This window comes from Giraffa tippelskirchi, chromosome 14 (genome assembly GCF_054371585.1).
Source record: "Giraffa tippelskirchi isolate mGirTip1 chromosome 14, T2T-mGirTip1v1.2.pri, whole genome shotgun sequence".
Taxonomy (NCBI): domain Eukaryota; kingdom Metazoa; phylum Chordata; class Mammalia; order Artiodactyla; family Giraffidae; genus Giraffa; species Giraffa tippelskirchi.
In genome coordinates, this window is record NC_137288.1 from 12,114,400 (window position 1) to 12,127,500 (window position 13,101).

Below are 13,101 nucleotides of genomic sequence, written 5' to 3' on the forward strand. Positions count from 1 at the left end.
CCTCACGCACCGAGTATCTGTCGGCCTTGTAGATGAGGAGGTGGCTGAGGGGCGTTTGCGCAAGTGACTGGGTTTGAATCTAGACAGCACCCTTTGCTGTGGGCTTGGTGAAGTGCAGGTCCTCAGTACACAGGATTCTCATCCTTCCTGGCCTGTTTCTGGCTCCTCTTCACCATCTGGGTTCCACAAGCCTCATCTTTAGCAGCACCGGTGTGCTCTTACCACAAACCTCCGAACAGCACGTTCTTTCAAGGTGCCTCCTCGTCCTTCACCGCTGGTGCTGGGCTCAGACCGTCCCCTGCCCCACGGCCCTTTCCCGGGCCTTTCCTTTTCACTCTCCCGTGGCTAGAGCTCTGACCCATCCTCCAAGCGCGAGGCCTCTTCTCACTATTTCGCATTCCAGGCAAGCCTACTTATTCTGGGAGTTATTCCCCCTTGATACTTTCTGTCTATAACCAGGACCAGGACCAAGCACACAAATCTCTTTCCACGCAACCCCTTCTTGACGCTCAGCTCTGCCGGGCGTGTTGGTGCTGACTCTCGTACGGATGGTGAGTCGACAGGTGACCGGTGACGGGTGAGCTTTTCATGAACCACGTGGAAAGTATGGTTGGCAAGCCTCTGACACAGATTCCCCCATGGGAAAACATCGTCACCTCCTGAGACAGTCCTGGGAACAAAGTCAACGAACAGAGGATTCAGTGCTTCCGGACACATCGAGTGCTTGTGGCAGACACAACCTGCCCCAGAGCATCCAAGGTCAAGTGTGAGGAAAGGCCTAGGAGTAGCGGGACCGGGGACTGAACAAGTCGGCTCTGCTCCTCTCCCGGCTGCAGTCCAAAGAAACGCCAAACAGGATGCCTCTTTGTTGCCATCGAGTGTCCAGTTCTAAACTTTTGTTAACAATGTATACAATGTTAAGGCGCGGGAGAGCCGGCTTTACTGAAACTTGTGGATCGTGCACTTCTTATCCCTGCTACTGTTTGATACAATTAGAGTTTAAGAGCACCCTGTTTTCCAGGAAAGATACTATATAACGCAAAGGTGCGATTTCTAGTGCCCCCTTAATTTCCCCAGTCTCTGGGTACGAGAGCTGAACCAAATGTTGTCTAGTATATTTTCAGGGACATGACAAGCTATTCAGATCCTTCCCGATAGATGTTCTGAAAAAGAACTACTAGCTGCAAGAACTAAATCTCAATTTCAACTCCGGTAGAGGAGAAGCTGCGCTGCTGGCAACAGTTAAGATAAACACTGTATCTTCCCAAGAATAGACTGGGTACCCCCAGCATTTACCTTGAGGCTGCAGCGAGGAAGACTAAGTCTGCCACTGAACTAGGTCCGTTTCTTTGACTTGAACCTTTATACGTGATTCCTGATATCTTCAGTTTCCGTATGCTGCCTGTAGCCCGAGACGTACAGGGCGCACCCCTCGTCAAGGCTCAGATTTCAAGAGTCTAATACATTTCCATTCAGATACAGATAGCAATCTGCAGAATAGAGAATAATACGTATCTCGTTGGAGCGTTACAGGAATATCATGACAGGACACGTGTGGCCCCGCGCGCCCCCAACCACAAGCCCAGATCTCCCGTCTCCCCTCCGAAACCTCCCCCTCCTCCCCCCCATACCCAGCCACCGAGGGGGGCCCGGGGAGGGATGGCGGTCTCAGCCCCGGTTCCGAGAGGTCACTCGTGGAGCCGCCCTAGCTAGGCCGAGACGCCAGATGTGGCTGCCCTGCTGCTTCACGTCCATCTCCGTGAGCCATGCCCAAAAGGCACGTGAAATCATTGAGAGCAAACAGCGCCCCCAGAAAACGCAAAATGATCCTCCTGAACCCCACACGGCCGCCATCTTGGTGGATCCACGTTAGAGGTCGTTGGTAGGTATCCCCACTTGATGCCTGAATAGTACTCACACGGACTCGATTTCTTTTCGCTTTTCCTGGGTGCCCTAGCCAGAGAGATCACGTGGGCCGGAGAGCAAACACAGAACAGAACAGAGCCCCGAACCACAGCCAAGTCGAGGGCGTGCGGAACCGCAGGAACTCACAGAGCCTGTGAGGGGACCCAGATGGGGAAGAAGCGTCCGTGCTCACGTATCTCTGGGGAGGTTGGAAGGGGCGCCCGCCAGCGAGGCAGGTGCCGCGCGAGTGGCCGGAGACGTTTCTCCGTGGGATCTCTCGGGGTGTCGCAGGGTGCCGGGTGCAGGGGCACCCTGGGAGGCCCGGTCCACCGAAAAGCCCGAGAAGTCTTCATGTGGGGCAGGCACGGAATGGTTTCTTGCAGGGCCGGGCGAGGAGAATTCGGGGGCCCATACCTCCAAGCCCCACACGTCTCGAGAGGGTTCCACGTGGCATTCTGAAAGGCCGGGCGACGGAGGGAAGGGGTTCGTGGCTGCGGACAACGCCTGGCTGGAGGAATTCTTTGTCTTTGGCGACGGTTCACCCCGCAGGTCAGGTCATGAGGTTCCTCGACACCTTCCACGGGGCGGATGTTCACAGGAGGAGTGGGGACGGGACGGCGGACTCGCAGGCGACCCTCCTGTCCCCACTGCTCCCCTCCCTCCAGCACTGGAGTTCGAATCTAGATGGGCCTCTGACCGCACACATCGCTGGGTTTACATCGTGCCGGCTTCACCTTCGATTCTCACAAACTGGCACTCTTGCTGCTGCTAGAAGTGTCCTAGAGAAGAAGACATCGGGTTCCGTACCAGATCAGCTTCTTGGACGTGGCCCTCTGGAGCCCGTGGCTTTGGCTTCAGGGGAAGCGCGCTGCCTACGGTATAGCCTGGCCCGGAAGCTCATCCGAGGATTCCTAAGGAGTTCGCGGGCCCCGAGGATTCTGTTTCCGAAAAGCGTTTTCTGGAACCGGGCGACTTGGGAGAACGTGTCACTGGTGTGGAAAATGGAAGGCCGCTGTCAGAGGGTTCAGTGACCTTTACGCTCCCTCCTTTCACTTGAAAGGCGTCTTCTTTTTTCTCCCCACCCCGCCCCCCAACCCCCCAACCCCCCGCAGCACACACACACCCGACAGCTTGCCTGACCGTTGTTGCTGGGGAGATGAAATCCCAGGAGACGGGAGGCCAAGTCTCTCTCACACCCCGGGGCAAACGATAGGAACGGGTCCCCAGCCGTGTGATGTCTCCGTGTCTCAGCACGGCCGACAGTCTCCTCCTCTTTCTAGGTGCTCCCGTTTCCTCCACCCCCCACCCCCCCACCCCACCCCACCCCACCCCACCCCACCCCATCCCATCCCAAACTAAGGGTTTAGTTTAATGCCAAACTTCTACAAAGAAATAAGCAAATTTTTGTGCAATGTCCAGTTATCTCTTTCTAGGTTGATAGACTGATCAATGCCATGGTTAATTCCCACAGTAAGTGGATGCCACCCTGTAAATCTTCTTGGCTCATTGCCTGCCACACCTGCTCCATTGCTGGTTAGGAGTAATTTTGTAAAACATGAAAGATAACACAAAATGGACTGATGACTCTGAGAGAAGAATTGTAATTGGAGGAAATTTCAGGACTGGCTCTGACAGTGCCTCCCGGAAAAAGTAAAACTCATACAGAGAGTAGAAAAGTGGTTACTAGGGCTATGGGGAGAGGTTGGTAAAAGGGAACAAATGTTCAGCTATAAGATGAATAGAGTCTGAGGATCTAATGTAAAACACGGCAATCTTTTTGACATGTTTTGTATAAATGAAATCTTATGAAGATAAAATCTAAGTGGGAAAGATGGAGGGAAGAAAAAAAAAAGAAGGTGAAATATGTGAGGTGATATGAATTAACTGGATGAGGAATCCTTTCACATCGTAAACACGTGAAATCACCACAGTCATATTTCAATTTCTTGCAATTTTATATGTCAATTGTACCTCAAAAAAGTTGAAATTTTAAAAAAGATATTACAGGATCTATGAAAAACCGTGAAGATTGTGTCTGGCTTGATAACATTGAGAACCTAGAACTCAGGCGATCCAAAACGTCCCCCTGACTAGTAGAGTGTTTGTGTCATCGGTTACTCAATTCTGAATTATCATAGGTTCCAGAATTGTCGGTTGGATGCAAGATTTCAAAGCAGCCACATACTGGAAAACTTAGTTTTAATGAGTTTAGTTCTATTCTCTCAAAGTGGAGAGCTCTATTTAAAGATGATACTTTACGTGGACTTCCTTGATTTTTCGTACGTTGGATCAGAGACGGATGTAGTGAGATACCATGAAGTAATTCCCTGTTTTTCTCTTTATAATTTCCGCGACATGATCCTTCTAGTTAGTAAGAAACATTTGTGTTGCCTTGAAGAGAACTAGATTATTATCATAATAATGGAAAGGGAAAGTAGTAGGTTTATGCTTGGCCCTCTTATATTTAAAATATACCTTTTTGGCTACAGTGTGAGGCACGGGAGATCTAGATCCTGCAATCGAGGAAAGAATCTGTGCCCTTTGCAATGGAAGCAAACTGTCTTAATCCCTGGAACCCTAAGGAAGTTCCTCAAAAGAGACGGTTTGCGACTAGGTCAGAAATGATAGTCTTCAAAGGCAATGCAATCCCTTTGACTTCAAAGGAACAAAATTTACTGACTGAAGAAAAGCCTCTGGGTAATACGAATGAGGAGTCTCTGACCTATGAGCAGCACATCAATACTCCTGTTGCCGGCAATAGGAGTAAAGAGGACATCCCATGACACAGAATGACCTGTCCCAGGAGAGAAGCCCAGGTTCATTCTGCCTGAGAGGAGAAGGCGGGCCGAGTGATGGTCTGGGAAGGGTTTAGAGACTCAGGGTGAGGGCACATGGCTACGCTTGCCGATGCGGGGTCAGATTCCCGATGAGATGAGACGACACGGCTCACCAGCATGGTGGGGCCGTCAGGAACCCCCTCGAATCTTGCAGACCCTCTGCGACCAATGAGAGAGAGCCAGGCACCACTGCTCAGGGGCACAGCTTCTGCTCTGCTCTTGGCAGGTCCCGGTCACCTGCCACCTTCCTGTCTCCAGCAGAGGTAAAGTGAGGCCCAAATGCCTCCTGAGGATCTTTGAGCCCAGAACAGAAACTCTCTTTTTTTCGGTGGCCTGGAGTGTCACAAGCAATCCGAAGGTGAGCGGAATTAAATGCAAGTAGTCAGAATAATGGTGAGAACAAAAGGAAATGGCAAGTCATTGTTAACAATCCATCTTGGACTTAAAGTTTTGTGAAGAGAGAGACGGAACCTAGCTTCAGAAGGGGAGGGAGGTCCCGCAAGGTCGAATGAGGCCCACTGGTGGCTGGGGACTCATCTGGAGGAACTTCTCTGAAGAAGGGCCTGGGATCCATCTGAAAGCGGGAGTGAGAACCCGGGCCCGGGAGTGAGCGTCCAGAGCTGGAACGAGAGCTCCTGGGAGACTGACTCGAGCGCGGCTGGTTTCCGGGGCACCCACCTCCCCTTCTCCTCAGCTGATGCCCGCAGGCTGGGTAACGGCCCTTGAGGGAGAAGCCTTGGCAGAAGGTCTCCCCATGGAGGGAGCCCACAGGTGTCTCAGTCTGTTAGTGGCAGTTGCTCGTTCTCTCGGGCTGCCAGCCCATCTGAGCTGTTTCCGTTGGAGGGAAAATCGGCCTGAAGTTATGCCTGAGGCCCGGGCTCTCTTATTATCAAATTAGGCGAATATCCGATACATAATGTGAATACCTGGCCTACTGCCATGGAATTTCTAAATATCCGTGTGCCGAAAGCTAACTCCACCCCCACGTGTGCAAGCTAATTCAGGGGAACTCGCTCGTGTCTGACCCGTGTGGTAGTAGTGGTGAGAGCAGGAGTGGATCGGGAGCGAAAGGACCAGGTGGAATTTCTCGATTCAAATCCATGAATCTCTGAGGACTTCGTGAGCACGTTACACTTGAAGTGTCATTCCTGGCCTGAGAGGGAGCACGAACAGTACTTTTCTGACGGCTTCATGGAGACGTGAGACAGGAGTCGAGATCCACAGTATGCAGCGAGCGGTATCTTTGCTTATAGGCAGATCCAGAAAAAGCTATCAGCTCACTCTTGGTTCTTTCAAAGCATGTATTAGCTGTGTGGTTGCCTGATATGTGAGTGCCGTCCACCTAGACTGTACGTACACGCACCTCACGCACCGAGTATCTGTCGGCCTTGTAGATGAGGAGGTGGCTGAGCGGCGTTTGCGCAAGTGACTGGGTTTGAATCTAGACAGCACCCTTTGCTGTGGGCTTGGTGAAGTGCAGGTCCTCAGTACACGGGATTCTCATCCTTCCTGGCCTGTTTCTGGCTCCTCCTTACTATCTGGGTTCCACAAGCCTCATCTTTAGCAGCACCGGTGTGCTCTTACCACAAACCTCCGAACAGCACGTTCTTTCAAGGTGCCTCCTCGTCCTTCACCGCTGGTGCTGGGCTCAGACCGTCCCCTGCCCCACGGCCCTTTCCCGGGCCTTTCCTTTTCACTCTCCCGTGGCTAAAGCTCTGACCCGTCCTCCAAGCGCGAGGCCTCTTCTCACTATTTCGCATTCCAGGCAAGCCTACTTATTCTGGGAGTTATTCCCCCTTGATACTTTCTGTCTATAACCAGGACCAGGACCAAGCATACAAATCTCTTTCCACGCAACCCCTTCTTGACGCTCAGCTCTGCCGGGCGTGTTGGTGCTGACTCTCGTACGGATGGTGAGTTGACAGGTGACCGGCGACGGGCGAGCTTTTCATGAACCACGTGGAAAGTATGGTTGGCAAGCCTCTGACACAGATTCCCCCATGGGAAAACATCGTCACCTCCTGAGACAGTCCTGGGAACAAAGTCAATGAACAGAGGATTCAGTGCTTCCGGACACATCGAGTGCTTGTTGCAGACACAACCTGCCCCCAGAGCATCCAAGATCAAGTGTGAGGAAAGGCCTAGGAGTAGCGGGACCGGGGACTGAACAAGTCGGCTCTGCTCCTCTCCCGGCTGCAGTCCGAAGAAACGCCAAACAGGATGCCTCTTTGTTGCCATCAAGTGTCCAGTTCTAAACTTTTGTTAACAATGTATATAATGTTAAGGAGCGGGAGAGCCAGCTTTACTGAAACTTGTGGATCATGCACTTCTTATCCCTGCTACTGTTTGATACAATTAGAGTTTCAGAGCAGCCTGTTTTCCAGCAAAGATACTATATAACCCAAAGGTGCGATTTCTAGTGCCACCTTAATTTCCCCAGTCTCTGGGTACGAGAACTGAACCAAATGTTCTCTAGTATACTTTCAGGGACATGACAAGCTATTCGGATCCTTCCTGATAGATGTTCTGAAAAAGAACTACTAGCTGCAAGAACTAAATCTCAATTTCACCTCCGGCAGAGGAGAAGCTGCGTTGCTGGCAACAGTTAAAATAAACACTGTATCTTCCCAAGAATAGACTGGGTACCCCCAGCGTTTACCTTGAGGCTGCAGCGAGGAAGACTAAGTCTGCCCCTGAACTAGGTCCGTTTCTTTGACTTTAACCTTTATACGTGATTCCTGATATCTTCAGTTTCCGTATGCTGCCTGTAGCCCGAGACGTACAGGGCGCACCCCTCGTCAAGGCTCGGATTTCAAGAGTCTAATACATTTCCATTCAGGTACAGATAGCCATCTGCAGAATAGAGAATAATATTTATCTCGTTGGAGCGCTGCAGGAATATCATGACAGGACACGTGTGGCCCCGCGCGCCCCCAACCACAAGCCCAGATCTCCCGTCTCCCCTCCGAAACCTCCCCCTCCCCCCCCCACACCCAGCCACCGAGGGGGGCCCGGGGAGGGATGGCGGTCTCAGCCCCGGTTCCGAGAGGTCACTCGTGGAGCCGCCCTAGCTAGGCCGAGACGCCAGATGTGGCTGCCCTGCTGCTTCACGTCCCATCTCCGTGAGCCATGCCCAAAAGGCACGTGAAATCATTGAGAGCAAATAGCGCCCCCAGAAAACGCAAAATGATCCTCCTGAACCCCACACGGCCGCCATCTTGGTGGATCCACGTTAGAGGTCATTGGTAGGTATCCCCACTTGATGCCTGAATAGTACTCACACGGACTCGATTTCTTTTCGCTTTTCCTGGGTGCCCTAGCCAGAGAGATCACGTGGGCCGGAGAGCAAACACAGAACAGAACAGAGCCCCGAACCACAGCCAAGTCGAGGGCGTGCGGAACCGCAGGAACTCACAGAGCCTGTGAGGGGACCCAGATGGGGAAGAAGCGTCCGTGCTCACGTATCTCTGGGGAGGTTGGAAGGGGCGCCCGCCAGCGAGGCAGATGCCGCGCGAGTGGCCGGAGACGTTTCTCCGTGGGATCTCTCGGGATGTCGCAGGGTGCCGGGTGCAGGGGCACCCTGGGAGGCCCGGTCCACCGAAAAGCCCGAGAAGTCTTCATGTGGGGCAGGCCCGGGATGGTTTCTTGCAGGGCCGGGCGAGGAGAATTCGGGGGCCCATACCTCCAAGCCCCACACGTCTCGAGAGGGCTCCACGTGGCATTCTGAAAGGCCGGGCGACGGAGGGAAGGGGTTCGTGGCTGCGGACGACGCCTGGCTGGAGGAATTCTTTGTCTTTGGCGACGGTTCACCCCGTAGGTCAGGTCATGAGGTTCCTCGACACCTTCCACGGGGCGGATGTTCACACGGGGAGTGGGGACAGGACGGCGGACTCGCAGGCCACCCTCCTGTCCCCACTGCTCCCCTCCCTCCAGCACTGGAGTTCGAATCTAGATGGGCCTCTGACCGCTCACATCGCTGGGTTTACATCGTGCCGGCTTCACCTTCGATTCTCACAAACTGGCACTCTTGCTGCTGCTAGAAGTGTCCTAGAGAAGAAGACATCGGGTTCCGTACCAGATCAGCTTCTTGGACGTGGCCCTCTGGAGCCCGTGGCTTTGGCTTCAGGGGAAGCGCGCTGCCTACGGTATAGCCTGGCCCGGAAGCTCATCCGAGGATTCCTAAGGAGTTCGCGGGCCCCGAGGATTCTGTTTCCGAAAAGCGTTTTCTGGAACCGGGCGACTTGGGAGAACGTGTCACTGGTGTGGAAAATGGAAGGCCGCTGTCAGAGGGTTCAGTGACCTTTACGCTCCCTCCTTTCACTTGAAAGGCGTCTTCTTTTTTCTCCCCACCCCGCCCCCCAACCCCCCAACCCCCCGCAGCACACACACACCCGACAGCTTGCCTGACCGTTGTTGCTGGGGAGATGAAATCCCAGGAGACGGGAGGCCAAGTCTCTCTCACACCCCGGGGCAAACGATAGGAACGGGTCCCCAGCCGTGTGATGTCTCCGTGTCTCAGCACGGCCGACAGTCTCCTCCTCTTTCTAGGTGCTCCCGTTTCCTCCACCCCCCACCCCCCACCCCCACCCCCCCCGCCACCGACCCCCGCCCCCAGCAGCCCTGCCACCCCACCCCAGACCCGACCGCCCGGCCCGGCCGCCCGGCCGCCTTTCCTTTCCGGTGTTTGTGGCCAGTTATTTTGAAATCCATGTTCTCCTGACCTCAAGCGCACTTTCCCCGCCCACCGGCGCATGCTTGTGTTTGTTGTCGTTGGACTTGATCACGGTCTCGACACAGGTTGACTTTCGTTTTCTCTTGTTGGGGGTCCGAGTGTCTCCTTCTTTTCCTTTCTTGCTCCTGGGCTTGCGTGTCTGTGTCTGTGTCTGCTTTCGAGAAGTCCTGCTTTGTTCTCCGAGCAGCGCTTGCCTGGTTTCGCTTTGCCGGTCGGTCCCTCCCTCCCTGCCTCCCTCCCTTCTCTCTCTCCCTCCCTCCCTCCTTCGGGGGAGGGGGCCCGGGGGAGCCCGGGATGTCACTGGTGCCCCTCTCTCGGCCGTCCCCGCCCCGAGCCCCGCCGCCCGCCGGCGTCTCCGTGGAATGTCCGCCCACCAGCCTGGAATCGCGTGGGTGGGGGGGGAGCGCGTCTCCTTCGTGGCAGCCTCCTGGGGAGCTATTTCCCAGCTCCTCTCCCTTCCTCTGCGGCCGGGGTCGCGTCGCGTCGCGTCTCTCGGAGGCGGCGGCTCCGAGCCGAGCTCGGGCGTTTGGGCGGCCGGCGCTGTGGCGTCCTCGGCGGCCGGCGACAGCGACCCGTCCTCGGGACATTGGAGCCGGTTGTCAGGAGCCACCTGGCGGCCGCTTTTATAGTGTCCCTCCCCTCTGGAGCTTCGGCGACCTTCAGGAGGGTTGTGACTCAGCCGCCGGGCCCGAGGGCACAGCTCTCAGAGACCGGCTCTGCTGGCAGCGACAGTGGCGGTGGCGCCGAGGCCTAGGGACGTCCTGCTGTCGCCGGAGATTGGTTCTCTAGGTTTCTGAGGAGGGTGGCCGTCGCGGCGGCGGCGGCGCTCCAGAGCCGGGCTCTGGGGTGGCCTGACCGGGCCTCCCTCAGGAGGGTTTGCTTTTCGCCCTCAGGAGGGTTTGCCTTCTTCTGCCAGGAGGGTTGGCTCCCGCCCTCAAAAAGGGTTTGCTGTTCGCCTTTTCAGAAGGGTTTGCGTCTCCCTTCAGGAGGTTTTTGCTTTCCCGCCCTTTCAGGAGGGTTTGCCACCCCCGGAGGGTTTGCTTTCTCACCCCTCCCCAACTCCCTGAATCACGGCCAGGAGGTCAGGGACCGGCTCGAGCCGTCCTGGGTGCCCCGGACAGGACGGTCTGGGGCCCCGGGCGTGGTCCCTCGTTGGGGCCCGCTCGTCTCGTGGGAGGCGCCTCGCCGGCGGGTCTCTCTTCGTTTTTCTCTTTGGCAACTCGAAGCCAAACCCCCGCTCGGAGACTCGGACGGACGGACGGGTACACCTACCCGTGCGGGCGAAGGGGGAGGGCGTCTCCGGCCAGCTCCCTCCCCCTTGGCGTCTGCGCCCCCACTTCGCCCACCGGGCGCCCCCTTCGCCCCCCTCCCCCCCCCCAGTCGACCAGATGACCCCCGACAGCTCCGGGCCTGGTGTTTCTGGGGTAGTGCTGGGGACAGGTGGCGGTGCCAAGGTGCCAAGGTCCCTCCCTGCCAGTCGTGGGTGGGCCCCGCTGTCGGGCGCTGTCATTTTGTCGCCCGAAATGGGCCTTTTCTGCCACCAGGTAAGTGCCGACACGGTCTCTCTCGGCGTCTGCCGCCGAGGACTTTGGGCCTCTGGACGCACGCGGGGCTCTGGGCCTTTGGGCCGCCGGCCTGGGCCTGTGCGTCGGCTCCCGCGTGGCGTGTCTGGCAGACCCGACCCGTGGCGCCACCTCCGGTCTCTGGGCGACCCGAGGGCGGCGGGGCGAGGCGCCGTGGGTCTTCTACCCTGTGTGACCCCCGCTGCGGGCGCCCGGTGGTGGCCGGGACGACCCCCGCTCTGTAGGCTCCGTGCCCCGTGTCAGGCAGCTCCTCCTCCTGGGGTCGTCGGCGGCTGTCGCCTGAGGTGAGGTGAGGTGTGGCGGGGGGAGGCGGCCGGTGAGGCTTAAAGCGGGCCCCTCCGGCGACTGCCCTCACCGTGCCTTCCCCCCTCCCCCTCGGCTCAACGGATCGATGTGGTGTGGTCGTGCTCTCCCGGGCCGGGCCTAAGCCGTGCCGGACGAGGGACGGGCGTTCCTGGTGAACGTGTGCGGTCTTCTCGGTCTGTCCACGGGGCCCCTCGCCTGCCTTTCCCCCTGCCCGTCGGGGAGGGTGAGGAAGGCGGGAGGGTGGGTGCGGCCTCCGGCCCTGACTCTCGGTCTCCTGCCCGCCCCCCCTCCACGGGGCGTCAGTGAGGCCGTCGGTCTTCGGACACAGCGGACGCTCTCGCTTCGCCTTCTCGGCGCGTGTCCCGCGAGCGGCCCTCCCCGCGGTGGGGAGGGCTGTGCCCGCCGCTGCGCCGCGCGCCCCGCGTGGGTGGGTGAGCGTGCCTCGTTTGACCCTCGGTGGTGCCCCTGGAGCGCTCCAGGTCGCCCCCTCAGGTGCCTGAGGCCGAGCGGTGGTGTCGTTTCCCTTAACCCGGCGTCCTCCTCGGGTCCCCCACCGCGGTGGGGTGTGTGTGTGTCCCGCGAGTGGCTCTCGTTGGGGGAGGGGTCGAGACGGGAAGAGAGGCGTGCCTGTTCCCCTCGCCTCTTCCGTTGGGGGCAGGTGCTGCCTCGTCGTGGAGGCACGGGCCGTGCTCCGGCCCCGACCGTGCACACGCTCCCGTGTGGTCGTCCGCTTACCTGTACCGCAGACCCCTCCCGCCCAGTCGAGGATCGGCGGCTCGTGGAGCGCCTCCGTGGGCCCGAAGGAGAGACGATGGGGTGAGGGACGGCGCGCCCTCGGTGAGAAAGCCTTCTCTAGCGATCCGAGAGGGAGCCTCTGGGGTACCGGAGCCCCCGGCCGCTGCCCCTCCTGAGTGCGCAGTGTAGCCGCCGTGGCGACTGCCAGAGCACGTGGGCAGAATCCCCCCACCTCTCCTCTGTGAGGGGGGATGGGTGCGCCGGCCCCGCGGTGGGGCCGTGTGCCGCTCGTTGCCTACCGCGGCCCGCGCCTCCCCCCGCCGAGTCGGGGGAGGGTCCCGCCGGGCCCCGCCGGGTGTCCGGCACGTGGGGGGGAACCGTGCGTGCGCCGCGTGCGTGCGGCCGCCCCCGCGGTGTGAGTGCAGGAGGAGAAGGGCCGGGGGGCGACGCCCGGTCGGCCCCGGCTTCCCCAGCCCCGCGGCCGTGGCGAGGAGGAGTCCGTCGCGCCCGCCCTCGTCCCCGAGCCGGTGGCGGCGCGCGGGCACGGTCTGGGCCGCCTCGCTCGAGAGCGTGTCCCCGGGATGTGGCGCCTCGGGGTCAGACTAGATGGAGAGACGGATCCGTCGAGGGTGGGCGGAGGAGACGGGTGGACGGCGCCGCCGGCCCTGGCGGCGGGGCCGGGGCGTGGGACTCCGCTCCGGGGCCGGCCGGGGCCGGCCGGCGTCCCAGGCGTCGCGGGACCGCCCTCGTGTGTGGGTGGCGGTGGGATCCCGCGCTGGTTTTCCTGGCGGCCCGGCCGTGTTCCCGGTGGTCTTTTCTGGTCCCCGGGCGGCGCCCGCGCCCCCTGTCCCGTGGCCGTCGCTGTGCGCGCTTGCCGGCCCCTCCCCGCCGCTGCCGGCCTTCCTCCTCGGCCCGCGCGTGCGACCGCCCGCGTGCCCTTCCCCCCTGTCTGGGACCGAGTCGGCTTCGCCTCCTGTGGGTGTCGTCCCCGGGCGGAGCAGTG

At 58.7% G+C, this 13,101-nt stretch overlaps 1 long non-coding RNA gene across 2 annotated transcripts in view; it reads right to left on the minus strand.

Annotated features, from left to right (window-relative positions):
• Positions 1-3,841: 3,841 nt before the first annotated feature.
• The window catches only part of LOC145534283 (uncharacterized), a 30,617-nt gene continuing 21,357 nt past the window's right edge, over positions 3,842-13,101 (minus strand). For both annotated transcript variants that reach the window (XR_014074409.1, XR_014074410.1), the window contains exons 2-3: positions 7,402-7,595; positions 3,842-6,774 (exon numbers count right to left, since the gene is read on the minus strand). This is a non-coding gene — a long non-coding RNA (uncharacterized LOC145534283). The remainder of the gene's footprint in view (positions 6,775-7,401; positions 7,596-13,101) is intronic.